Source organism: Triturus cristatus, chromosome 8 (genome assembly GCF_964204655.1).
Source record: "Triturus cristatus chromosome 8, aTriCri1.1, whole genome shotgun sequence".
Lineage (NCBI taxonomy): Eukaryota > Metazoa > Chordata > Amphibia > Caudata > Salamandridae > Triturus > Triturus cristatus.
Window position 1 is genome coordinate 1,433,615,651 of NC_140591.1, and position 25,372 is coordinate 1,433,641,022.

The 25,372-nt window shown below is 41.6% G+C and overlaps 1 protein-coding gene and 1 long non-coding RNA gene across 2 annotated transcripts in view; one reads left to right on the forward strand and one right to left on the reverse strand.

Annotated features, from left to right (window-relative positions):
* RAB30 (RAB30, member RAS oncogene family) overlaps window positions 1-25,372 on the forward strand; it is a 171,511-nt gene that overhangs the window by 14,873 nt on the left and 131,266 nt on the right. The gene's annotated exons all lie outside the window — the stretch shown is intronic.
* The window catches only part of LOC146805887 (uncharacterized), a 280,965-nt gene continuing 271,891 nt past the window's right edge, over window positions 16,299-25,372 (reverse strand). Inside the window, exon 3 of the long non-coding RNA XR_014967936.1 lies at window positions 16,299-18,353. This is a non-coding gene — a long non-coding RNA (uncharacterized LOC146805887). The remainder of the gene's footprint in view (window positions 18,354-25,372) is intronic.

The following is a 25,372-nucleotide window of genomic DNA, read 5'->3' on the forward strand; positions in this document are numbered from 1 at the left end:
GCTTCTGCCCCATTACACAGATAAAGAGGTGTGGTCTTAGAGTGTGTCTGATTGGCAAATGCAGATGAATGGAGCATACCATTACTAGCTAATAAATAGAAATCAAAGAGAGGTGTCTATAGCAGAAGAGGTTGTCTTTTGAATATTGTGGTTCAACAGCAAAGACTAATGTCGGCAGTCTGGAGCCTCTGGTTTTCTATAAGACGGAGATAAGGACATACTCAATGAGTCGGTATATCTTAAACTGTCATCAAAAAGTTTGTCTATCAGTGCAAACCACAGGCGTTTAAGACCACAGAGGGACCGATTCAGGAAGTATTTCATGGTACTGATATACTGTGAGAATTGGAGTCTTTGATGCGGTGGGAAGACAGCTGCCAACCTGGTCTCTTTCTTGTGGAAGGTTCCCCGTAAATTGTTGTGCTACATTTCAGATTTTAGTGCAAAGATAACTCTTGCATCAAAGAGAAAATAATTTGTGTGAAAATAAGTTATTGTATTGCGTTTTCAAAGTGGGAGATCTTTTATTGAAGGTTGTTTGCAGCATGGAAATATAACAGACTGGCACAGATACTGGGTGATTAGTTTCGCTGCATATGTGCTATAATTTCCTACCTTCGTGTTCATCTAGCTATGCATCAAACATCCGTCTCCCATTGGGTAGCGCTTTCTTGGTAGAGAAAAAGATTAGGAAGATCTTTTATAATTAAACTGCGTAGGAACAGGTGAGGAATGGCTAGGAGACGTGACATAGGGGCTAAGTTGTAGAATTTGGAAACCAAAGAACTGAGTTCCAATTCCGCACTGGGAAGATGTGTAGATTCTGGGCAAATTACATTGTCGTTGATTCAAATTGCAAATACCTGTGTTAGCTGGCAAGGAAGCTCATTCATATAGCCACATCCTATTGACATCTGGTTTTACCTGCATATCAAGAGATTGATTTTTGACAGGACCAACACAGTATTTCATCCTTCTGAAGTTAAAAAATGAGTATCATTAAGTTGGCTGATAGAACAGTGCTTGGAAATAGCAAAAACTGCAATGTAAAGTTATTATTTCGCAGTAGCATAAAACGGTTATTTAATATGCAACCATACCCTTGCTGTCTAGTGATGTGCCAAGTATATGTACCCTACACAAGCTGGGTTAAGTTACCCTGCCTCAATTCTATCCTGCACACACCATTCCCCTCTATATACAGCACTTCAGGTTCTAGCGCCTCCACATGTAATAAGAGGTGTAATCGGTAAAGCTGCTGTTCTGGAGAGCTAGTTCTGGGCTATATCAAATATCTAAAATAAAAACCAAGAAGTGTGGTGAGGCGCTGTGAAGGAACAACGAGAGAAGGTCAAACATGTTGCTAAATGAAGGGGCTGGAAAGAGGAAAGCAAGGTGCTGGCTCACTGTGTCTGGCACCTGATGAATACTGAACAATCAATCAGTCTAAAGCATATCTCTAATGGTACATTGAGGAAGCTGGGTACTCGCTGCAGTACCCCCACTTTTTTCCTGGTACCTAATGCAACTTTGACTGAGGTGTACTGGGTTCCTGCTAACCAGGTCTCTAGTACCAGTCTTCATTCCCTAAAACTGTACAATTATTTCCCCAATTGATAATACCTTTAGCTCCCACTGTTAATCTCTAAACAGGCATTTACAATGCAATAGGTCTCGCAACTGTTAATTTTAGAGCTATTGGTATTGTAAATGGCAATGCCTTGTGAAAAATTAACAGGTGTTGTAATTTATAATAGTAATTTTCCACTAGTACCAGAACCACCACTAATATTATTACTGTCACCATAGAGTAGTAATAATTGTAGTGGTGGTTATGATACTTGTGGTGGTTGTAGCGATGGTGGTATTGGTACTGGTGGTCTACGTGGGTTTTATTTCATTACTTATGGTACTGCTGGAATATTTTTTAACAAAAAAATACAATAACTAACTAACATTATCATTTGCAACGCCAATAGCTCAAACATTTAGTTATGCCAGCCCTATTGCATTGCAAATGCTTGTTTTATGTTGCAGGCATGAGGTGCATCATCTACTTCCCAAAATACAATCTTAGATTTGTAGACACTCGTAACAGTCCTATGGTAGGAGGCAGTTGTTCAGCCAGTGTAAGGCTAATAGCTCACACAATTTTGATACCTGAAGTTTTAAATTACAATAAATGTAGTAGACCTCAGGCAGGAGACTTGAGTTACCAGTAACTGTGGAAAGAGCAATAACTTTCGAAACTGGTGCTTTATTTCACCTTTTCTGTGGTGCGAAGGTTACAAACTGTTTTATTGCATTCGAATGGGCACAATGGGGCTTATTTACAAGTCTGTTGCACTGCCGTTGCATCACTTTTTGTGTGGGGAAAAAGTGACGCAGCGGCGGCGCAAGGGGCTTGTAAATAAGCCCCAATGCCGTTGGCAGAATGCTTTAAAGATGCCAGTCGATTGCCACTCACTCTATGCGCACACATATATCCCAGAGAAAATCCTGCTCTTAAGCAGTGTTGCCACCTTTTGGTGTCCAGTGAAGCTTGAATACTTCCAACTGAAAAACGGTTGTGAAACCAGGAGCAGCTGAATCCGCGAGACACCTAGACCTACAGCCAGAAAAATCTGGTATTAGCAAGGAATTTAATACATCATTAAAAAAATCTCCCTGGGCCTTAATGTCCTGTGGCAGTGGAAATCCCTCAGTCAGGGCACATACGTTGTTGGCAAACAGTTTAAAGCCAAGGTGTATAAATAACCCTCAGAGCCTCATCAGAATGTAGCCGAGAAGTAGCACAATCAAGACCTATACACAGTTTGAAAAAGTGATCTTAAACATCCAGACTGCACCACAATGCCGCATAAATTTAACTAAATTCATGGTAACTGCCAGTGATGCGGAATCTAAGTTTATGAAAGGTTGAGAAAAAAGAAAAAAAAAGAAAGAAGTAAAGAAAAGAAAAACATCCTAGTGTGAATGTATATACGGCATCTAGTACTTAATTACAACCAGGGTTCTCTGGCTCTATAGCAGCTCTGCTGACCTGGTTCTCTGGCTCTGCAGCAGCTCTGCTGACTTGGTTCTCTGGCTCTACAGCAGCTCTGCTGACCGGGTTCTCTGGCTCTACAATGGCTCTGCTGACCTGGTTCTCAGGCTCTAGAGCAGCTCTGCTGACCTGGTTCTCTGGCTCTGCAGCAGCTCAGCTGACCTGGTTCTCTGGCTCTACAGCAGCTCTGCTGACCTGGTTCTCTGGCTCTGCTGACCTGGTTCTCAGGCTCTAGAGCAGCTCTGCTGACCTGGTTCTCTGGCTCTACAGCAGCTCTGCTGACCGGGTTCTCTGACTCTACAACGGCTCTGCTGACCTGGTTCTCTGGCTCTGCTGACCTGGTTCTCAGGCTCTAGAGCAGCTCTGCTGACCTGGTTCTCTGGCTCTGCTGACCTGGTTCTCAGGCTCTAGAGCAGCTCTGCTGAACTAGTTCTTTAGCTCTACAGCAGCTCTGCTGACCTGATTCTCTGGCTGTAAAGCAGCTCTGCTGACCTGGCTCTACAACGGCTCTGCTGACCTGGTTCTCTGGCTCTACAGCAGCTCTGCTGAACTAGTTCTTTAGCTCTACAGCAGCTCTGCTGACCTGATTCTCTGGCTGTAAAGCAGCTCTGCTGACCTGGCTCTACAACTGCTCTGCTGACCTTGTTCTCTGGCTGTACAGCAGCTCTGCTGACTTGGTTCTCTGTCTCTATAGCGGCTCTGCTGACCTGGTTCTCTGGCTCTATAGCGGCTCTGCAGACCTGGTTCTCTGGCTCTATAGCGGCTCTGCAGACCTGGTTCTCTGGCTCTATAGCGGCTCTGCAGACCTGGTTCTCTGGCTCTATAGCGGCTCTGCAGACCTGGTTCTCTGGCTCTATAGCGGCTCTGCAGACCTGGTTCTCTGGCTCTATAGCGGCTCTGCAGACCTGGTTCTCTGGCTCTATAGCGGCTCTGCAGACCTGGTTCTCTGGCTGTAGAGCAGCTCTGCTGACCTGGTTCTCTGGCTCTAGAGCAGTTCTGCTGACCTGGTTCTCTGGCTCTATAGCAGCTCTGCTGACCTGGTTCTCTGGCTGTATAGCGGCTCTGCTGACCTGGATCTCTGGCTCTACAGCGGCTCTGCTGACCTGGATCTCTGGCTCTACAGCGCCTCTGCTGACCTGGTTCTCTGGGTCTACAGGGGCTCTGCTGACCTTGTTCTCTGGCTCTACAATGGCTCTGCTGACCTGGTTGCGACGGATATAGGTTCGATTCTGAAGAAAAGTCACCCAGGAGTAAATTTCTGACATTTTTTAATTGACTGAGGATTGTAGGAGTACTGCCGGGAAACCATGATTACAATCACACTTTCGTGAGGCCAGTTGTAGAATTCTTTGTAAATCTCAACGTTCTCACATGCGTATATGGGTATTTTTGGAAACAAATATAGGTAACGTACATTTTTGTATGCGCAAATCCCTCTCAATTACAGGAACCCATTCCCCTGCATCGCAAACAATTTTGGGTGAGTGTTCTCAGTTTCCACCCTCCTAAAAGACGTACTCCTGCCCGGACAGTATTACATTTTGTACCGTGTCACAGGAGGGAACGGATAGCGACACACAAGCTTGGCAGGGAGAAACTTCCAGCCCCAGAGCATTCCATGCTAGCACAGCGAGCAGGAGACAGGGATGGAATGGCAATGTGCACGCGTTCACATCTCCTGTCCGTACGGGTGCACATCTCCTGTACCCCTACGGCCAAGAAACCGATGACAATAGATCTCGCTAAGGCAAACAGCGCATGCGCTGCATCGCTAGGCGAGACCTAAAAATGGTACCCTGGTACTGCGTGCCTGCAGTACTTAAGAGAATCCTCCAAGTGCTGCAGCAGTAATTGTCGACTTTTTGAACTGAAAATTATTCCTATTTAAAAACGTACTTATCTGAACGATTTGCTTCTGGTGCCTAAACATACATAAAGATACTTGCCATTTTTATAAATTGGTGTAGATCTCCTTCTTGAGTTGTGTGTCTCATTTATTGACTATTGTGTGTATTTGCAGATGTTTTGCACTCCTCTGTGATAAGCCCATGGCTGCTTGACCACTCTACCCCTAGAATAGCGCCTTGGGATTGCCATAGCAAACCCCCTGTCCACTCATAAGGGAGCCCCTGGACTCTTTTCACCATATATCATTTTTGTATATAATATAAAGAGCCGGCTACCTACAGCACTCTTAAGACGCATGTATCCACCAGATGAGTGCCATGTGTTTATGGAGATTTTAAATATTTGACATCTGGTCTTTGCAGCCTTGTGTATATTGCAACAGGCTAGGGGCACATTTATGACTGCTACTTTAACACCTGTAGACCAGATGTAAGGAAAGAAGCTCACTTTCATTGTCCATCTTTTTAAAAGAAGCATATACCGCACTTTTGGATGATGTGTAGAGGACTTTAATTTTACTTTCACCACTGAGTACACATATTTTTATTCACTGTTTTGTCATGGTTGAAACTGGATAGGTACGGTTTGGTGGCTTAATCTGCGGATCCGCGAAACATGACTCATTATCCTAGGTTTCTCACAGGACGAGGTTGTATGTTTGTTGTAGGTGGAGGGCAGGGTTTTAGTACAGATAAGTATGGACCTACTTAAGTAGGAGTTAACTCCTTAATTGCATGTTGGGCCCTCCATTACAGCATCAGTAGGGTAATTGTTCCAGTCAGAACACCATTCTCACTCCAGATGTAATTAACTGTCCTGGCACTAGGGTTAGCCCTAGTACATAGATCACAACATTCCTTTATCGGTGTACAGACCAAAGCAAGCCTGGGTCTGGCTCGAGACCCTAATTAAAGAATGAACCTGCCCTCGGCCCGCCCATCCTTTTATGCAATTTTTTTTTTTAATAATAAAAAAAATGTAAAATAAAAAACAGCTTTCGCAACTGAAGAGCTGTTGAAACGCAGTGAGAACATGAACTAAAATAAATAAGAATATTTCTTCCACTTTTTTTTTAACAAGTTCTCTAGAGTGTGATTTACATGGTGGACCTTTCGGTGGCTTGGCTGAGCAATTCGATGGCTTGCAAAAATATACATGGTGTCCATCATCACAATTACACAACAGCCACACTTAATGTTCTACTTAATGTCCACACAACTCGGCAACAAAGGCATGTCCCAAGTCACCGTACACCTAAACTGCTCCATGAAGTGCCCATTTTCAGAATAGCCACATAACATCAAGTTACTTAAAATTAATCTAAATGGAAGTTTCTTTCACAGCTGGTGGTTATCTTGACAGACTGGCATGGATCAGGCCCCACTTTACCCACGTTGGGCAGCGATCACTTCATCTCTTTTTGTCCCCGTTCCCTCATCCAACAAAATTAAACAAAAATGGGATTGTGTAGAAGCAGGTGGACCCCAGAATTCGGCTATATAAAAACAGAACATTAAATTCAACACCTCTTTATCTTGGTTACTATGGTATAGTCTAGATCTAAACCTTGAAAAAAATCAAGCCCCCGTCAACGCTGATTCTATAGTATGATCAGGGTCACTGGAATCATGCTACAGGGGTCTGCCAAATTATGCGGCAGTGTTAACTAAATCATGTGACGTAACCCAGCACATTTTGTGACAGTGTTACTTTATTATATTGTCATTTTTTTTACACTTAAACACTGTCAGGGCATAGGTTGCAAAACATTAGTGCCAGTTTAACACTTAAATTTAGCAATCAGCAACAGAAAGGTGACAAGTCACCCTTTGCGAACACCGTGCAGCAGCACAAGTAACTGCGTTTTTAGTAACTTTTGAACCGAATATTGGCAGATTATGCGACAGATGGATTATGTGGCAAATGCAGCAAATCCATAATTATGCGCCAAACTCCTCAGCAGCACAATCGCATAATTCCAGTGGCCCTCTATATGGTCTAGCCACACATGCAATATATCCAAACTTCTTCTTATTCCCTTATTACATTGGATTTGCATTTTCCAATCGGTGCCTCTCTCTCTTCTTTTTCTACTGCTTTCTTCCTTGTCTTTCCCTCTTTCCCTATCACAATTTGTATTCATTCTCTATTGCTTGCACCCTTTTTGAAATTAATTTCAAAATTCTCCTAGATCTTATCGTTTCTGGGTGTTCCACCATACAATGCCCCTTTGTTCATCAGACCATTTTTTTATACTTTTTTTCTGTTTGTAGAAAACTTTTTTTGAAATGAAAAAAAAAAAAATAGAATCTTGGGACTTGACTTGTGAGACGAGAGGCAGGAATTATATTTTCGTAGCAGTCCCCAAGGTTCTCTAAAACTGAAAACGAAAGACTTGTTTGTTCTCAGACTGTGCGTCAAGGGCTAAAAGAGGCGCTGCAGGAGCTTTGTGTAACTGCTTGTCTTGGAAACGGTTAATAGTTTCGATCTCCTTTGCTGTTTTGACTCAAACTCCTGACGATGGCCTGTAGCGTTTGGCAGCTGTGGGTTCTCTGGACAACAGCTCGCTGAGTGCCTGCGGGGCTCCATGTTTACAGAAGACGATAAACAGTCCGAATCACGCTGGCTTACCCCAGACGCACTTAGACGCACATGTGTTTTTTGTACACCGAGTTCCATCTTAGAGCAATTGTTGCCGTCGGGGCTATTCCTTAAAAAAAAAAAAAAGTAAGGCTGGTTGAATAAACTCGGCATTCCCGCCTGAAAAAGAGCACAATGCATTTCCTTCCTCCTCAGTGCGCAGTTAAAGGAACGCAGGCCTCCGACTGCCTCCTTTGTTTTTCAGGCCTTTCTCTTTCTGAAAACCGTGTGTTCCTGGCGTTTCCATTTGGTATGCAGGGCGTTCTATTCCAGTGGGAGAAACACAATGAAGCTCTGATGAGCGCGGCCCTCGCTGGAAGCAGGCCCCCTCTGCCGCATAACATTTCCCCACCAAGCCTCCCCCTGGGTTGCCTTTGTAGCATTGTCAGTTAATAGCAAGAACAGACTTTGCATTTTATTTTTGTGGGAGAAGAGTCCGGTTTATTGGGAGGAAAGAGGTCGTGTTACTGCTGTGCTCCTCATTAAATGAGCCAGTAGTCCGGAAGTGCAGCCTGGAAGTGATGCGTACATTGTGCCTCCAGGTGCACATACCACGCAGTGGTTGTTGCTTCACAGGTTGGACCTGTCCTTAAGTACACTGAAGAGTTCCTACAACTGTTTTCCTGTGGTGTAAGTTGGGAAACGCAAAGGGGGTGGCAGTTCCCTCTACAATGACGTAACATGAAATTATGTGGCATCCGACCGCAGACTGTGAAGAGAGGCTTCCAAATCTCCTATACATCAGATATTCCTTGACCTGAATAAGAGCCCCCTAAAGGCTTGGGGGCCCTTGAAGGATTGGGCCCCTACGCCGCAGGGGCCTGCGTTACACCCCTGCCCCTCTATGTCCACCCTAACGGTGACCTGGCCATATTTCAGCTGCCGTGTGTCACTGCAAGCATCCCACACCAATTCCGGCCTGTAGGTGAATATCACGTGATCTAGTACGCTTTGGGCTCGTATTGGCTCACTTCTATGTGGCCACTCTGGTATTAGGGATGCTGGTTTGGTTATAGGGTGTCATTGATTACACACTTCTAAAGATGCTAGATTCCATAAATAGAATCTTGGTTGTTTATCCCTTCGGTTCCTTCCTCACTCGGTGCTGTTCAAGTGGTCAAAAGTGTATATGAGACTGTAGGAGTGATAAAGGGGATAGAAGACGAGAACTTAGATTCTTCAGAGAATGTGAAGCAGGCTTTGATCGCCCATCTTTTTTTATCCAGAGGTAAAAACAAGCCTTGCCAAAGCAATTTGGTCTGGGTTTAATGCAGTAACGCAAACAATGTTTGCACATTAGAGCACTATGCTCGTGAGAGAGCCAGCAGGAGTGGATAGAAAGGGCTTTGCTTGTAAAGAAGTCCCTCATATAGCTCAGTGCAAACCCTCGAGTGGCGGGGAAGGATACACCCAAACAGCCAGTAACATTAGGTGAGATATTAGTTGCGATATTAATATTCCACTGGGCTCAGCCAAGGCGTGATTGACAAAAGATGGTGGTCAAAGAAAATCAGTGGTTGAAAGGAGTGGACTCAAAGCCCACTTTAAGTATATGGTTAGCAATAGGGGTGTTTGACGTCTGCGCTGTCAAAAAACAGACTTCAAAAGAGGTGTTGCACTTCGAGCATAGGTTTTACCGGTATGTAGGTCTTACATGACCTGCTCATTTTGGGGTATTATGCAAGAGGTATATTTTTCAGCTGGTAGAGTACTTTTTTCTTAACCTGGCAAACATATTACAATTCTCGCCTCATATCAGTTTCTGAATTAATCTGTAGCGACAGACGTGGTCACAAAATGTGTACATGTTTAACACTGAGTACCTTATATACACAGTATTTTCTTAGGCTGTACCACCCTCAGAACAACAATATCCTGATGAGGAGTAATTGAGAATTTCAATGTTCAGTGTTTTTGAATGGAGCCGCAGAGGGCCATGGCCCTAGCCATCAGCCTGAGCATTCTTAAGTTCTTGTAAGGAGCGGCAAGGCCTGATGTCCTTTCTGATTTGTTCTCCTTCCATAAGAGTGTATCCAGCAGAGTCTACAACTGATAGTCATAAGACTATGCTGAGCGAGGAAGGATAAAGCTCGAACCATGTCTTGGTACGGAGTATGCCACAAGAGAAAGAACCCTTCAACTGTGGGCTGGGGGCACAAGAAGCCTCAGCATTTTGCCTGTCTTACCACCCTACACTCCTTACGTGACATCCGTTAATTCTGAGTGACGGAGTGCTTTTTAGGTCTTGTCAACCAGACTGCTGCAAGCTGCCTGGTTTGTGACATACTTATGGTGAACTTACAGTGGGCATACATCCCCACCCGTTGCTTACCATTGGTTGGCTTTAGTGTCACTCATTTGTTTGCTTCTTATTCAGGGCTTGCCTTCTTGTTTTTTTCCTTCCCCTAGATCATAGCCTCTTTATAATACGTTTGACTGGCTGACTTGTTTCCTTCCACTGCTCTCTTTTAGGGAACTATATTTCATTCAGCACTCCACAAGAGTGCATCTGTTGTTTAGCTGAATCCACTGTGTGTTGTCGCCTTCATCCACCTCCCTCCCCTCCCTTTGCCTCTATTGGTTTTGGCAATGTTTGTTACCTCTTGTAAGCTCCCACAAAGGTTTTTGTATTAAAAAAAACAAAATATAGAACATATATTTATTTGAAGGTTTATAAAGCGTGGCCCACGTCATTGACCGTTTTGGAACTCTTGACAGATTTGCAAAAAAATGAAATGGGGTAGTAGTGTTGTAATTGAAGTTGCAAACTCTATTGTTGACATCGTTATGGCTGTTGTGAGCATTGTTATTGTGAGTGCTCTTCACAGTTGATAGAGAGTATAACATTTGGGTTGTAATCCCAACTTCCGTGATGGGCAATGATGCCCTCATCCCACGTGCATGATCTAACAGAGGCACAGGCCTCCCTCCTAGTCAGAGCTGTAGTCCAAATCAGAAGCTAAATGCATGGCATTGGTAGGGGAGCTTAATTGTAGCAGAAGAGCAATGGCAAATCTACAGACGAAGTAAGAGTACATTGTATTGCAACAGGCACAGAAATGGACATTCTACATTTGACACTAATATCTATATTTCATTTATGTGCAGCAAGCGAGCCTATATAGCTTCCAAAAAAGAATATAACTATTGTGACGTGCCATAACTCGCTGCATGGTGGACCTAGCAGAGACCAGACTTCAGGTCCGCCCCAAGCCTCCGTGTCGGTCTCAAACAGTCCTAAGCTACCATTATGTTTTTTATAGGAGAGCAGATGAAAACGTTCTGGTTTTGTGAACCCACGTCTTGACTGGTGCAGATTGATTTTGACTTCCATTTGATTGACACAGAGGGTGTATTTCTATGTAGCATATGATTTGGAAAAAAGGGGACCCCTATGTAGCATTTGATGTGAATGAAAGAATGTCTTTGAAAGCTCTTGCTGACTCAAGTGATTTTTAGAGAATAGTCCATGGACATTGCAGATCCGGGGGTAGTTATCGATTTACTGCTTTCTCTTCTATATTGCTATCTTGTCCTTTTGGTGTTGCTCTCTACCTGTCACATACTGTATGTAGGGAACAGTTTACATGGGTTAATAAGGATTTGGGATGTGATTTCATCAGCTATCTTTGAGGTCCATCACCAGATATTCAGTTTGATTAAGTGGAGTCATCCAGCGGTTGGGTACTTGGCTTGGTTAGCTACAGAGGCCGGCGCTAACAGTGTTGGCTGGTTTGGGCATTCAGAAGATTTACAAGTATTTGTAGAGCATGTCACAGTCTAACAAGGACATGGGCAAGGTGTTTGCGTGAAGCTGAGGTTTCATGTTGACACACACTTGGTTGCACAATCTCATTAGTTCATGGCTCAGAGCATGTAATTGTGTATTGGTTTGAAAGCAAGTTTCTGAACAAGTTGCTACTTCTATGTTTATGTGATTGTAAACCCACCTCCCTGGTGTAGCATTACCAGATATCTCATCATTACGATATGATACTCATTCACTGGTTCATGTTGAAGAGTCTTCTAACATTAATAAACGTATATTAGAGGCATTCCTAACGCCTTTAGGGTAAGGTGCCCTCAAGGTTCAGATTGAAGGCATCGCATCCATCTGATTCATTGCTCCTTTCCCGCTGACTGATACGCTTACCACTTCCCCCCACTTAACTACTGTGATTCACCTTGCGACTATATGCTACTATTATTTTGTTCTGCTAAGATTCTTGCTTTAGTGGTTAGGTCTTATTTTTTAAATTTAGCTGTTTGAGTTGGTGTCGTCTGTGTTGTTGTGTACAGGAGGAGTTTGACCTATATTGGATTTGTTTGTCGAGTTCTGACTAGTGAATTTTGTGTGTGTGTGTGAGAGAGAGGGAGAGAGAGATATTCACTCTCTCTGTGGCTTTCTGTTTGTGTGTGTGTGGCATTTCTCGATGGAAATTTCTGTTGCAAATAGTGATTTTCCATATCTCTGTAGCCCTTATTTTTCAATTGGGGCAGATTAATTTAAAAACAGGGTGTCTTTTTTTTTTTGTTTTTTTTTACGTTGGCACACTATTGTTGTCAGTCAAGCTCCCAACATTCCAAAGGAATATTAATGGCTGATGTAGATTTTTAGGTCCATTGTTTATCTTTCTGTTTCCCCTTTTTTAATTGAGAACATTCTATCCTCAATGGGTGGAATCTTTCAATATAGCATTATTGCCCACTGCCAAGGTCTATATTGCCCTTTAAAAGCCCGTTCACTTTTTATAAAACTCAGGTAAAAGGCCCTTCTCCACCAGTATAGTCCCTGTTAATGAGCTGTAAAGCTGTAGTACATTAAAAAGATTATTCTTAAGTTTTCAGAATCCTACAGATACACAGCAATGGTAAATCAATCCCTACAATTGGGAGTATTAAAGTTTACATATAGTGTCAGGGGTGTGGAATTTAATAAAATATCTATTTGTCCATGAGGCAGGCTGCTTCATAAATCTACTTGTCCTGTAACAAAATCCACTTGTCCCTCTGGTGCCATGTAGTGCGGCCACAAATTATGGCAGCAATCTCATTATATAAGAGCTCTGAAATAGCCTCTCCGATTATTCCAGGGCTCATACCATAGCGGTGTTTGAATAATTGCAATCCGCTTATATTGCCACGTTTCCTCAGATCTACATACTGGGGCTGAAGGTACTGGTAAGCAATAGTTGCAGGGTTAGAATGCCCTTTTGAGTCTGTGCAAACCTTGCATGTTTTAAGGGTTTTCAGCAACTCTTCTCTAATCTTTTCCCATACTGAGAAATGTTGGAAATTTACTCCCGACAATAGCAGACGTAAACCTTCTTCCATGGTTGGGAAAAAAGTAGTTGGAGGGATAGTGAACTTGCAAACACTCAGATTTTCGCATTAGCAAAATCTACACATGCATGTTTGCTCATCCTAAAATGCAGTTCACAAATATTTTCTAGGAGTACTATTTCTTGTCGTACCTCTGTAAATTCTTGGGAATTCACGAAAGCCGTATAGCTGCACTTAATGCAAGGTCATATACCATTGGTACACTTTTGAGACTTTCTTTAATAATTGGGCCCCTAATTTGGTCTGGAGTTGACCATGACCTTTTGCGTTTATTAAAATTCTGCCTCTCTCTTTATATCGGCTGACTTCACTGTGAGTGACCGCATTCTGCTCTTTCACATGGAGCATATCAGCACACAAAGAAGTTTTGTTCAGTGCCAGTAACCACTGTGGCAGTATGTGCTTTTTGAGACCAAAAACAATTTTGGTTTTGCCAATGTTTGTTATAATGGTGAGGGCCGGCAGCTCCCACATCAATAAGGTTTTACAAAAACCATGCCAAAACAATTCACACATTGATAAAAACTATAAAGTTGACCACCAATTTCAGACCTACTGGCTTTGCCAATTCTTGTTTATTTGTTTTCCTTAATCTTATTGAAACTGGTTACACTGATTTTCCATTATAAATATATTGGGGAAATACTAGCATGCATCAACACATGTTACTAAATGATGCTGCAAAGAAATGGTACGTGAAATATTACTGTAGTTCAGCGAAATGTTTTTTTTTCCCTGCTTTCATTTTTAATGAACATTTTATTTTGAAAGCAAAGAATCATCAATCTTGCTTTCAAGCGTCTGCAAATATTTGCATCAAATCAAAGCGCATTTTAGGAGTATTATACATAGCCTCATATTGCTAAACTTTGAAAAAGTGTGTACACATTTTTATACTGAAACCACTGTCAGTAGTGCAGTCAGAGCTTACAACATTTACTTAGAGCGCTCATCCTAATAATAAAGGCTTTCAATTAATGAACCATAAATGCAAATTTGAACAGCATTAACTGGGATAAAAATATTACCTTAACTGCAGACAGTGCCCATCCCTGATCCATAATGTGGTACTGCAAACTGGCAACAGGGTTTGTGCTGCAGGGGGTTGGGCCTACTTGTCCCAAGGACAAAATACACATGAAAACTTGTTGCCCTTGACACCAAACAATATGCCCTGGGAGTCTCACATCCCTGTAGTGTGCAGCATCAAACATAGGGTGCACCTATCCTATATCAATGTATGTGTTATCATATACTTTACCAATAATAAAGAATAACTTTGGAACTGCAATGCGGAATGATGCAAACTGGGCGTGGGAGGGAGGAGACACAAAGGTAGACTGGAAACTGGATGTATTGGAGGGCAGTGAGGAATGTCTTGTAGTAAACCAATATCTGCGTCAGTTTAGGCAGCGCGTAGATGGCGATTCACTGTATATTGGCATGGTGTGTGTTGTTGAGGGGAAGGGGGCATGGGGCTACGAAGCAGATTTGTGTATCGAAGAAATTATAGTAGAGGTGCTCACCTGGAGGTCCCTGTGTTGGTGCAGTGTGGTGACTAATTCATGAAGGTAAATCATCTGGTGACATTAGTTGTAGGAATTGGTAAAACTGTAGTACATAACCAATAAAATGCTTAGTTAAAGCCCTCCGTACTCTCTCAGATCTTTTACTGTACATGCTATCGCACCTGCAAAATTTAGCCCCATGTCTAAGGGCTGGTAGGCGCTGATATCACAGATTAGTAGTTAGCATGACGGTGTTTTTTTTTTTTTGTTCTCTGCAGATTGAACTACATGAAAATGTTGACTATAATATCCTTCGGAGCCATGATTGTGGGTTGTTTCTCTTTTGGTTATTTGTTTTTGAACCCCTCAACCTTTTTCTGTACTGAGAGGTACTCCTGTTCAATGAAACGCATTGAGAGCTACTATTATTATTAGTGTTGTATAATCTCAATTTTTTTTATATGTATATTAAATTCAACCAAGCAAAAGCTTTCTAATTTAATAAGCTGGGCTGACCACAGATGAGCTACTCAGTGGCAGCTGGAGAGCTACAGTAGCTCACATGCTACTGGTTGGCGACCCCTCTTCTATATATAGTTCGGTACTTGTTTAAAAACACAAATTTTGCTTTTCGACTTGGAAAACATACGTTTGGTCTTGTTCCAATATTCTGGCCCCCCCCTGTTATGGCCTCTCTCTGGCACACATTTTCACCAAGAATCCTTTCAATCCAAAACCAGTTCATCTGCTAATTTGTGTTTTTTGTTTTATTTAACAAGGAAAAAAACAAATCCTCCATTAGACAGTTTATGCCATTAGTCACATTATCTATGTGTTACGTAGAGTCAATCCTTTGCGACCACTGTCTTTAACCCAGCATTAATATATCCTTAGGAGAAAATTCCTTATTCCTGGCTGCTTCTCTTCGTCCAAATCAAAAATGGTTGCCTAGTGTTCCCAGGGTCAGGAATCTTGGTTTTGAGTAGAGCGCCTTTCTTCCTATTTACATCTAGAGTTTTGTCCCATCTTTCGGGGGTGTTTTGACAAAGGGAGCTGAAAGCTGGTCTTCCAAACCTTCCATTCCTCCAAACCAATAATTTGCGCTTCTATATTGCAGTCTTCTGTTTCTATGTAATAACCGAGGGATGTTAAGTATTTGGCAAACTATTGTTCTGGTTGACAATAGAGGTCACTGAATGCTGGCTATCTGAATTTCACTGCTCTTCCTCTACGGCTCTTAGTTGCCACGGCGCTGGCGGTGGCATTTCCAAAGAGAACTCTGAAGTAAACTGGGCCATTTTGGTCAAACAAGGGTGTTTTGAATGTTCTTTGCGCTGCTGCAGGATCCTTGCAAGAAACCGTAATGAGGTCAAGAAAAACTTCTAATGGAGAACCTACATCTATAAGAAAAAAAAGCATAATTCTTAGGATGATCCATGAAGCTTTGGAGATAGGGTTATGTTACGAAATTAAGCTGGCACACAGTTTAGCGTTTATCGCTAATTTATGCAGCTACTCATTCAACTCTGGGATAGTCTATACGACATAATGTATGCATGAAATTTACATACTATGGTGAGTAAAGCTCATTTTGTAACCTACAGATATGTAATGTACTGATGCTGTATTAGAATAAAACTTATTTTGCCATTCTCAGTTATTTTTAACTGGTACAATTTTTTTTAAATCCGAATCATATTTACTATCTATGTTTGGGATTGATGGGACTCTTGGGAAGACCAAAATCAGCTACTGCGTCTAGTTCACCTAATTGCCAAACACCTCTTCTTTAAGCTTTAATTTTCTGAGAGTAGCAAGGTCCTAGAAGTTGCAAAATGTATACCTTTTATTATCATTAAGGAAATACGTCCAGTAACTTTAATACAGTTTATAGTGTAGGCTTGTAGACAGTGTACATGTAAAATGATAAATGGTATGTTTTCTGGTGCAGGAAACTTCATTTTCTTCAGCAGCGCTCTACGAGAGCTGTGGCGTGTTGCTTGTCAACACAGTTCTAGATCCCAGGTGTTATTCTTTTAGGCTGGATCGCTTCTTTCCCCATCGCCAGACCATAACTTTACTGATGGTGGCAGCTAGTTTTAATTGTAGGGTACAGTCCTTTTTAACTGAACCTCCCTGGGAAGGCTGCCTGTGGGCTCCTCCTGATCATTTTGTATAGTATGTTATGGATAGGCCCCACATTCTTCCTTATTTTTTTTTTCTTCCTTATTGTATGTGGAGTGTGCGCAACCGTGCTTTTACTGTATGTGGGACAGAGTGTTCAGGTTGGAATTCCTCGCCTTTGTTAGGGGCTTCTAAAGTTGTAGGGTGCTCCCAATGGTAGGTGGTAGCCTGAGTTAGCGGTCTCCCCTGTCCTTGCATGTCTTCCTGCACTGCTTCTTAATTTTGTAAAGTGAAGTGCATTGTCTGCCTTTAAATCATCATCCAGAGAGAGGACTATTTTTTTTGCAAGTAACTAAAATGAAACCGGTTGCAGCACGTCTGGGTGCGTCGTGGACGGAGAGCCACTTAGACAAGTACTGGGGCCAGGGCACCTGGCCTGGGGGGCGTACCGTAGAGAACTATTGGACTAGCTGCCCACCCTGCACTTTGTGCTGTGTACGGTCGACTGGTAATCAACAAAAGGGAACATAGCATAATGGAGCGGAGGATAATGCGTTTCTCTGATTTGTCACTCCAGGAGGTTAATGCGGTTCTTTGAACTAGACCTGGTGTTTAGAAAAGTCAGCTCTGTCCCTAGGACTGGATATAAACTGACCCTCTATAGCATTTTAGGTGCTCATCTTTCAGCTTATGGAACTCTGCACACCTCTGTACCTGAATTCAGGTCTCCAGTTTACGCAGTGAGGGTGTGCATTGTCTTCTCTCGCCTCGTTGCTGCACAGAGATGTCCGGATTTGTGTGAAAAGAAGCTTCACTGCATGGTTGGGTTGAGTCTGAAAACATTTATTGACAAAAGAAAAGATGACAAGTGAAGCTGGTGCAGATTAGGGCATACAAATTCTCCCTACTTCCACGGATAGAGTAATTTCACAGATACATGCACATGCACTCATCATACACTTGGGCCCATTTCACTAACATATACTCGATTACTCTATCAGCACTGAACCTGTGGAGAGAAAACTCCTAAACACCCTATATCTACACTGAGGCCAATAGGATCAGTTTGATACTGTCCTGAGTCATGATCTAAACAATCTAAACAACAATAATCAAATGAAGTACTCAATAATTGACAAGAAATAACCACCAACACTGTATTTAAAATAATGGTACTTTATCTAAAATTAGTCAAAGAAAATCAATCAAAGTAAATCATTATTCTCATAATTACCTATTCTAGCTAAATGTCATGAATGGGTCAGGACAGGTCTCTCAGTAGAAGTCTCCCGAGTCGCCGTCCTCACAGCATCGATCCTCACCAACGCAGGTTTGGGAAGAAGTGGCCTTAGACCCTCTCTAGGCTAACAATACTTATAGTAAATCTTGCAAATTAAAGAAACATAAAATGTTCTAAATATGCGCTGAGCAGAGCGAGCAGGAAGGGATGTAGCATCGCTACATTTGGAAAAATCTCAGCTCAGAAAAATCACAAAAATAAAAAGACGGAAGAAGGAAACTCGAGTTTTGCAAATGTTTCTTTCACGTTCACATTTCCTCGGAACCAGCATTGTAATCACAAAGTTCATTGTGGCTCCCTTGTCCTCCAAGGACACTTGGACTCTCGCCCAGAGCTGCTATCCTCACGGAAATCTTTTAAACCAGGCGAAGACTGTGGTCAGATGACTCTCGACCATGTTCAGCAAGGCCTTCTCATCAAAATTCGATTACTCGAGTACAGGCTTTAAACGGCGGCCATTTTATGACAGGCCGAAACGTACCATCTTAATTAAAAGAGACAAAAACAACGTTACCACAGCATAGTGATTAAACAGTGTTAACCCCACTAATACCCTTATGTGTATGTAATTATCTAGCCTTTGCAACACAGAAAAGCATTAGTACACGTTATTTCAAAAGCGTTTTGTGCTTTAAAACAAACAGCACTCAGCAACATTCATTTAATTAAACCTGCACATTATTATTAAGCAACATGAATGCATTCCCACGTGTAGTTTTCTCTTGTTAGTTCGTGTTGATTAATCAGAATGTTCACACAAAACAAATAATTAACGTTACAAATTAATATTTTTAATTTTCGACATATAGACAAACCGGAGCTTAAAAACCCAATAGATTTTCAACAGAAAACTCTGCTCCAGCAAAGCACTGTATCAACTGACCATGGCACCCCACAAATGATCAGTGGAGATCAGCTTTGGGAGGACAAGCAAGACTCAAATTGATGATTTACCTCACACGGGCTTCTAGTATCTATCAAGTGACTGAATGCTCACAGTGAACACAGGCAGATGCCTTAGCTGCGCTTATGAGAACTGGGGAAAGGGCCTTCAAGAATTACAAGAATGTAAAACGCTTTTGCCTGAGCTAGCTTTTCTTTACTTCATTCTTCGAGCATCAACATGCAGCACGCATAAACATGTCTGAAACCGTTTATACGTGGGCAAACACATTTACAACTTGCTACAACTGCAAATTCTCTGAAGAACTAATTAACATACATAAAATATCACAGGCAGTGATATCGTAGGACTTTAGACTTTCATGACAATACAGGAAGTGACAAGTAGGGTAAAGAAAAAAAAATTCAAATAAATTGTAAAATGAATATAATAACAAATCCGCGCTGTATTAGACTCTGTGTACAAATGCTCCGGAGAAGTAGCGCAGTGTGTTTAAAAAGGCTCTTCTCATCAACTGGAGAGATCTGTGGAAAGGCAGCCTTTGTGGTGGAATGCCTCCTAAAGCCTCTACAGCTCCCAGGGCTGATCAGACCAGATCAGTATTTTGGGTGCAGGTCCTAGACCTTCTCAGTGTGACATTTACCCTGCTGACAGCTCAACCAGACCTCCAGAGTCTCCCCTACAGTTGAGCTGCAGCGCACACCAGGACAGGGCATTGCACCCTATCTGTAGCATCTGTACTCTAATGGGCCCCCCACCATAACGTGCGTGTATGCCTACCTCGCATTCTGGTGTCAGTACAAGACTGCTAGAGCAGGGACGTTTTACAGCATGGGCAACGTGAGCAATTACCTGGGGACCCCACCCTTGAAGGCGTCCCTGGTAAAGTGAGTGGGATACTCTTTGTGCCTTAATAACGTAGCTCATAAAGACCAGCTTCTTTTTGTAATTTGACAGTCTAGCATGCCAGATTTACTAAGGGTTTGAGCGGGTGTAAAGTGTCACAAAGCGATGCCAAGCAGCATAGAATCTTACAATGGGGTTTATTTTGCAGAGGGAAAAAAATTTGCACTTTGAAATTTTTCCTCTTAGTGCAAATAGTGCTTTGCACAGCACTGCACTGCTTTGCGTTAAGGTGGCATTACTGGGGCAGATTAGTGCACCCATAGATTTTGACGCGAAGCCCTATCTAATACGGTAATCATTAGAATTAATGGGGTAACCCAGTAACCCTCAGAACCTTGGTGAGTACATGGAGCAGAAATATTGGTTCTGTTGGGGATAAGCTTGGTTTAAACGACACTAGATGTGTTCTAAGGACTATTGAGAAAAGTGTACTTGATCACTACCATACACACACATATAAAAATCATTAATTTGAGAAACACAAAATGATTTTCTTTTTCGCTGTATTTGAATACACATAAGTATTATTACAATACAGGACTGACCAAAAAACAATAAATTAAATCACAACATACTTAGTGGCCAATAGTGCACGATGACATGACCATCAACACAAAATTGACATCAAAAACTACATATATGTACATTGAACAAACATATACTTTAAACATGGATGATCCAAAATCAATAGCATATGACACCAATATATATCCTTCAATATTTGAATGGTGAAATTGCATGGATCAATCAGATGGGTAACGTCGACGTTTCGACCCTGAGATTACGTGTAGATTTATACGCATCGATGACGGGTCTTCATCAGGACAATAACATACATGTCAGCCTGCAATTACAAAACGTATAATCAAAAACTGTGTGTGTGTGTTTATACTCTTTCTAAAGTGTGTGTAAGGCTAATGCTCACCTGAGGACTAGGAAAAGATAATTTATCCTTGTGTCGCATACGGTGAAGTCAATCAAATTCTCACTCCGTCAGGTCAATATATTCTGTAATAAATAACGTAAATTCACCCTCGTGTATGATCTACTATGTATTCATTGCCCGTATCGTGAATCAACAATATCAGTCACATACCTTGAGATGTATTTAATCCCTGCACGGGGAACAGTACCGCCGAGGCGATCAACAAAATCTATAAACGGACATATTGAATCTTCGTTAATGACCTGACAAGCAAGAAATAACCAGCGATTGAATGGATTAACGTAGGTGTCACTTTCTCGAGGCCTTAACACGATCCCTGAATTATATCATGGGACTGATATCCATACCAAATTCTTACTTATTTATAGTTAAAATGCCATGGACGGGCTCGTACAAACGTCTATGATGCCCCTTGAACATGGAAATATGCGCCATTGTCGTTAATACTGATGGTGCTATCAAATTCAAACTCACTAAGCAAATCATAGCAGTGCAGGATAAATCATACCGCTATTTTGTATACAATAGACTTACAAATAAAGGCGCTATTAGAGAACTAATCTAAACTCAATCGACTCGAGCTTACGGGGCCCGGACTACGAGCAAATCTGAAGTTAACTAAACAAAAAGCCTGAACCACCCCAATTAGTGAAGGCATATATTTAAGGCCTACATACAAATCTAAACGGTCCATTACTTAATTGGAGCACAATGAATCTGCTTCCGATTCCACACAGGCCGGAAAAACAATGGCCAAACGCGGGAAGCGTAATCAGCTGATTTTATATACGCGCGCGAGAAATACAAGACAGCTACTTAGAAAGCAAGACATGGATCGTAATCAGTGCACAAGACACCGACCGGAATTACTTGTAAAACACGGACTGGATTCAGTATCGTCATAGCCCTGAAACCACAGCAACCGAATCTTAAAAACCCAGAGCGGTGTCAGCAGGGAGTTTAACTTACAATATGAATGTAAACGGGCGAAGCGATAATTGTAAATCATTAACGGCCCGAATGGAACACAACATACAAAAAAGTGTTCCCATGAAAAGACCGTAAAATGTTACATCTGCATTTAGTTCCCAATAAATGACCAACCATAGAATTATTCGCAGGAAGGGTGCACAGTGAGACGCATCTCTAAAATGTTTTACGTTAGGGCAGCGACATTTATGCAAAAATATGCGTACCCTAATCATGTCAAAAATACTATCGAAAATGCTTTGCCTCAAAATGAGGCATAGTAATGTTAACTCAGTCTCAAATCCAAATAGCATGCCGACGCTAGTCATACTGAGTAAGTAGTGGGCCCAAACCAAAGTGGAAACCTTTAAAGTGGAGCAAGAACGAAACATCCTGACATATCGATAAAATCTAGGGCAGTCATCCCCGATGAGTAACGAAGACGTTATCGATCAAGATCCATCCATGCTTACACGATTATATTAGTATAGTATGATGCATGTTATGAAGGCATACCACGCTATCATACTATAATAACAAGGAGTCTTAGATGTTCACAATGGTAATATCAACCATATTCAAGAGCATTGGCTATAGCGTGAATCATATCAATTGTTGGATTAAAGATAAGCAAACAGCTGTATTTAGGTAAGGCTCAAGTACAGGAACAGATTCACAGCATAAACAGTATACACTTATAATTTACTCATTTGAATATAGGTCTCCTCCTGTTCATTGAGGCCATGATTAACCGCCTCAAGGACGTGTATCCAGCGACATTCCTTATAGTTAAGGGAGCCAACAACATTGCCACCTCTCTGATGTACAACAATTTTTTCAATGACCCACCATTCGATTTGTTCATGAGTATGACCCAATCTAGTGTAGTGTTCTACAAGGGGAGCTCCTTGTGTCTTGCATTTTACTCTACTTAAATGCTGAAGAATTCTGTTCTTCACTTTTTGGGTCGTTTGCCCTACATAAATCAGGGGACATGGGCATCTGATTGCGTAGATGACATTTTGGCTATTGCAATTCGTAAATTGATCAAGGCCATACGTTTTACCCCGATGGACAAAGCTAATTCCAGAAACCGTATAACGGCATGCTTTACATTGGCTACATTTATGGTGACCAGTTATAGGTAGTAAACTGAGTAGTGATCTAATGTCAGGTTGGCTAGGTGGTTCTAAATATGAAGACACCACATGGTCTTTGATATTCTTAGCACGTTTAAATGCAAATAAAGGTGGTTCGGGCATGTTGATTTCAGAACCAACTAAATTCCAATACTTTCTGATCACCCTTTTTATCTCATTGCTACGAGTGTTAAAGGTGGTAACACATACCAATTTATCCATTTCTTGATTCTTTGGTTGTATCTCAAGCAAGGTTTCCCTGGGTCTATACCAGGCTCTTTTTCTGGCTCTATTAAGGAGTCCCTTTGGGTATCCTCTCTCCCTTAGTTTGGCAATGAGGATGTTAGTTTCCTTGAAATAGTCACCTCTTCTGCTGCAATTGCGACGTAAGCGCAAAAATTGTCCATACGTAAGGTTATCCCTGAGGTTCCTAGGGTGATGTGAATGGTATTGTAACAAGGTGTTCCTGTCAATTGGTTTTTTATATAGATTCATTACTATTTTACCATTCTCTTCCTCCAATGTCAAATCTAAGAACGGAATTGAATCCTTGTTATGAATTACGGTGAATTGGATGTCAGTACTACAAGAGTTAAGCCAAGCCAAGGGCAATGAATACATAGTAGATCATACACGAGGGTGAATTTACGTTATTTATTACAGAATATATTGACCTGACGGAGTGAGAATTTGATTGACTTCACCGTATGCGACACAAGGATAAATTATCTTTTCCTAGTCCTCAGGTGAGCATTAGCCTTACACTCACTTTAGAAAGAGTATAAACACACACACACAGTTTTTGATTATACGTTTTGTAATTGCAGGCTGACATGTATGTTATTGTCCTGATGAAGACCCGTCATCGATGCGTATAAATCTACACGTAATCTCAGGGTCGAAACGTCGACGTTACCTGTCTGATTGATCCATGCAATTTCACCATTCAAATATTGAAGGATATATATTGTGGTGTCATATGCTATTGATTTTGGATCATCCATGTTTAAAGTATATTTTTGTTCAATGTACATGTATGTAGTTTTTTATGTCAATTTTGTGTTGATTGTCATGTCATCGTGCACTATTGGTCACGAAGTATGTTGTGATTTAATTTATTGTTTTTTGGTCAGTCCTGTATTGTAATAATATTTATGTGTATTCAAATACAGCGAAAAAGAAAATCATTTTGTGTTTCTCAAATTAATGATTTTTATATGTGTGTGTATGGTAGTGATCAAGTACACTTTTTTCAATAGTCCTTAGAACACATCTAGTGTCGTTTAAACCAAGCTTATCCCCAACAGAACCAATATTTCTAATACGGTAATCAGGTGGGATTTTGCCTCAAAAAATGATGTCTCCTTGAAGCAGATGCGGACATGGAGACATTTTTTCATTTCTCCAAATATTCCACATTTTGCGTGTGTGCTACACGATCATGCTCTCATACACTGTGGAATATTTAACCCCTTCAGTGCCCCGCCCTTTCCCCGCCCTGTGCCGGGCGTTACATTAGCGGGCGGGGTTCATGACGAGATAGTCTCGTCATGGGCACAGCGCAACCGTGCTCCATGACGAGACTATCTCGTCATGGGCACTGAAGAGGTTAAGAATGTCTTGTTCTAGGATTTTGTACTTCAAGGGCATGCAACTAGCACACATCCTATGAGACTGCACAGGCACTGTTTTTGTGATTAACAATCGTTTTGAGTCATTTCTCTTATTTCACCTCACATCTTCTACCGTAACCCTCTTTCTTGACCTCTCTCTATCTCTACTTCTGTATGCATCTTCAGCCTCTCTTTCTATCTCCGCTCACTCTATCTCACCTTTCTCTACCACTGTGCTCTCTCTTTATCTCAGTATACTCAATATACTTCACTCGACTTTATCTTTCTCTACCTCTTTCTAGTGACCTTCACCTTTTCTGTAGTACTCCATGTCCCTAGATCTATCACTCTCGATTCTCTCAATACCTCGTTGCACTTTTAAATCTGACCTCCGTGTATCGCTCCTCCACTCACACAATCTCATTTCTACTTTTAGCTCACCTCTCACCACTGCTCTCTACCTCTCAGCCCTTTCTTTCTGCCTTACAACTCCACCTTTATCTCTCTATCTAATTTCTCTTTACCTTATATCTCCCTCACCTCTCTCTACTCAAGCACTGTCTCTTTCTATCTAACCCATCAATTTAGCTCACCATTTGTTGACTACTAGGTTTGTGGGAAATTCTTGTAATTTGCATTATTATGTGAAGTATTGAAAAATGTCATGACATTACACACTTTTGCAAAATGCAAAAGTGGCATTTGGTGCTGTATTTTAGCATGAAATGTGTCTGTCTCATTTTGAACACAAGGATGTTTTGTGTGCTTTAAATATTGCAAAAACAAGTGTGCCAAACAGCAGCCAACCACGTTTTGGTTGTCAAAGTGCACTCGCTTTTTTATTTAATAATTTCTGAGATTTTGCCTAGCATTATGTGAAATTACAAAAGATTGCAGAGGCAAAACCTAAATTGCACCCAGGCCTCTTCACTACCTCACCACCTCCCCTTTCTCTCATTCTGCCTCTGTTCCCTTTACTTCACCTCTATAAATATCTTCGGGGCATATTAACAAGGAACAGGGAAA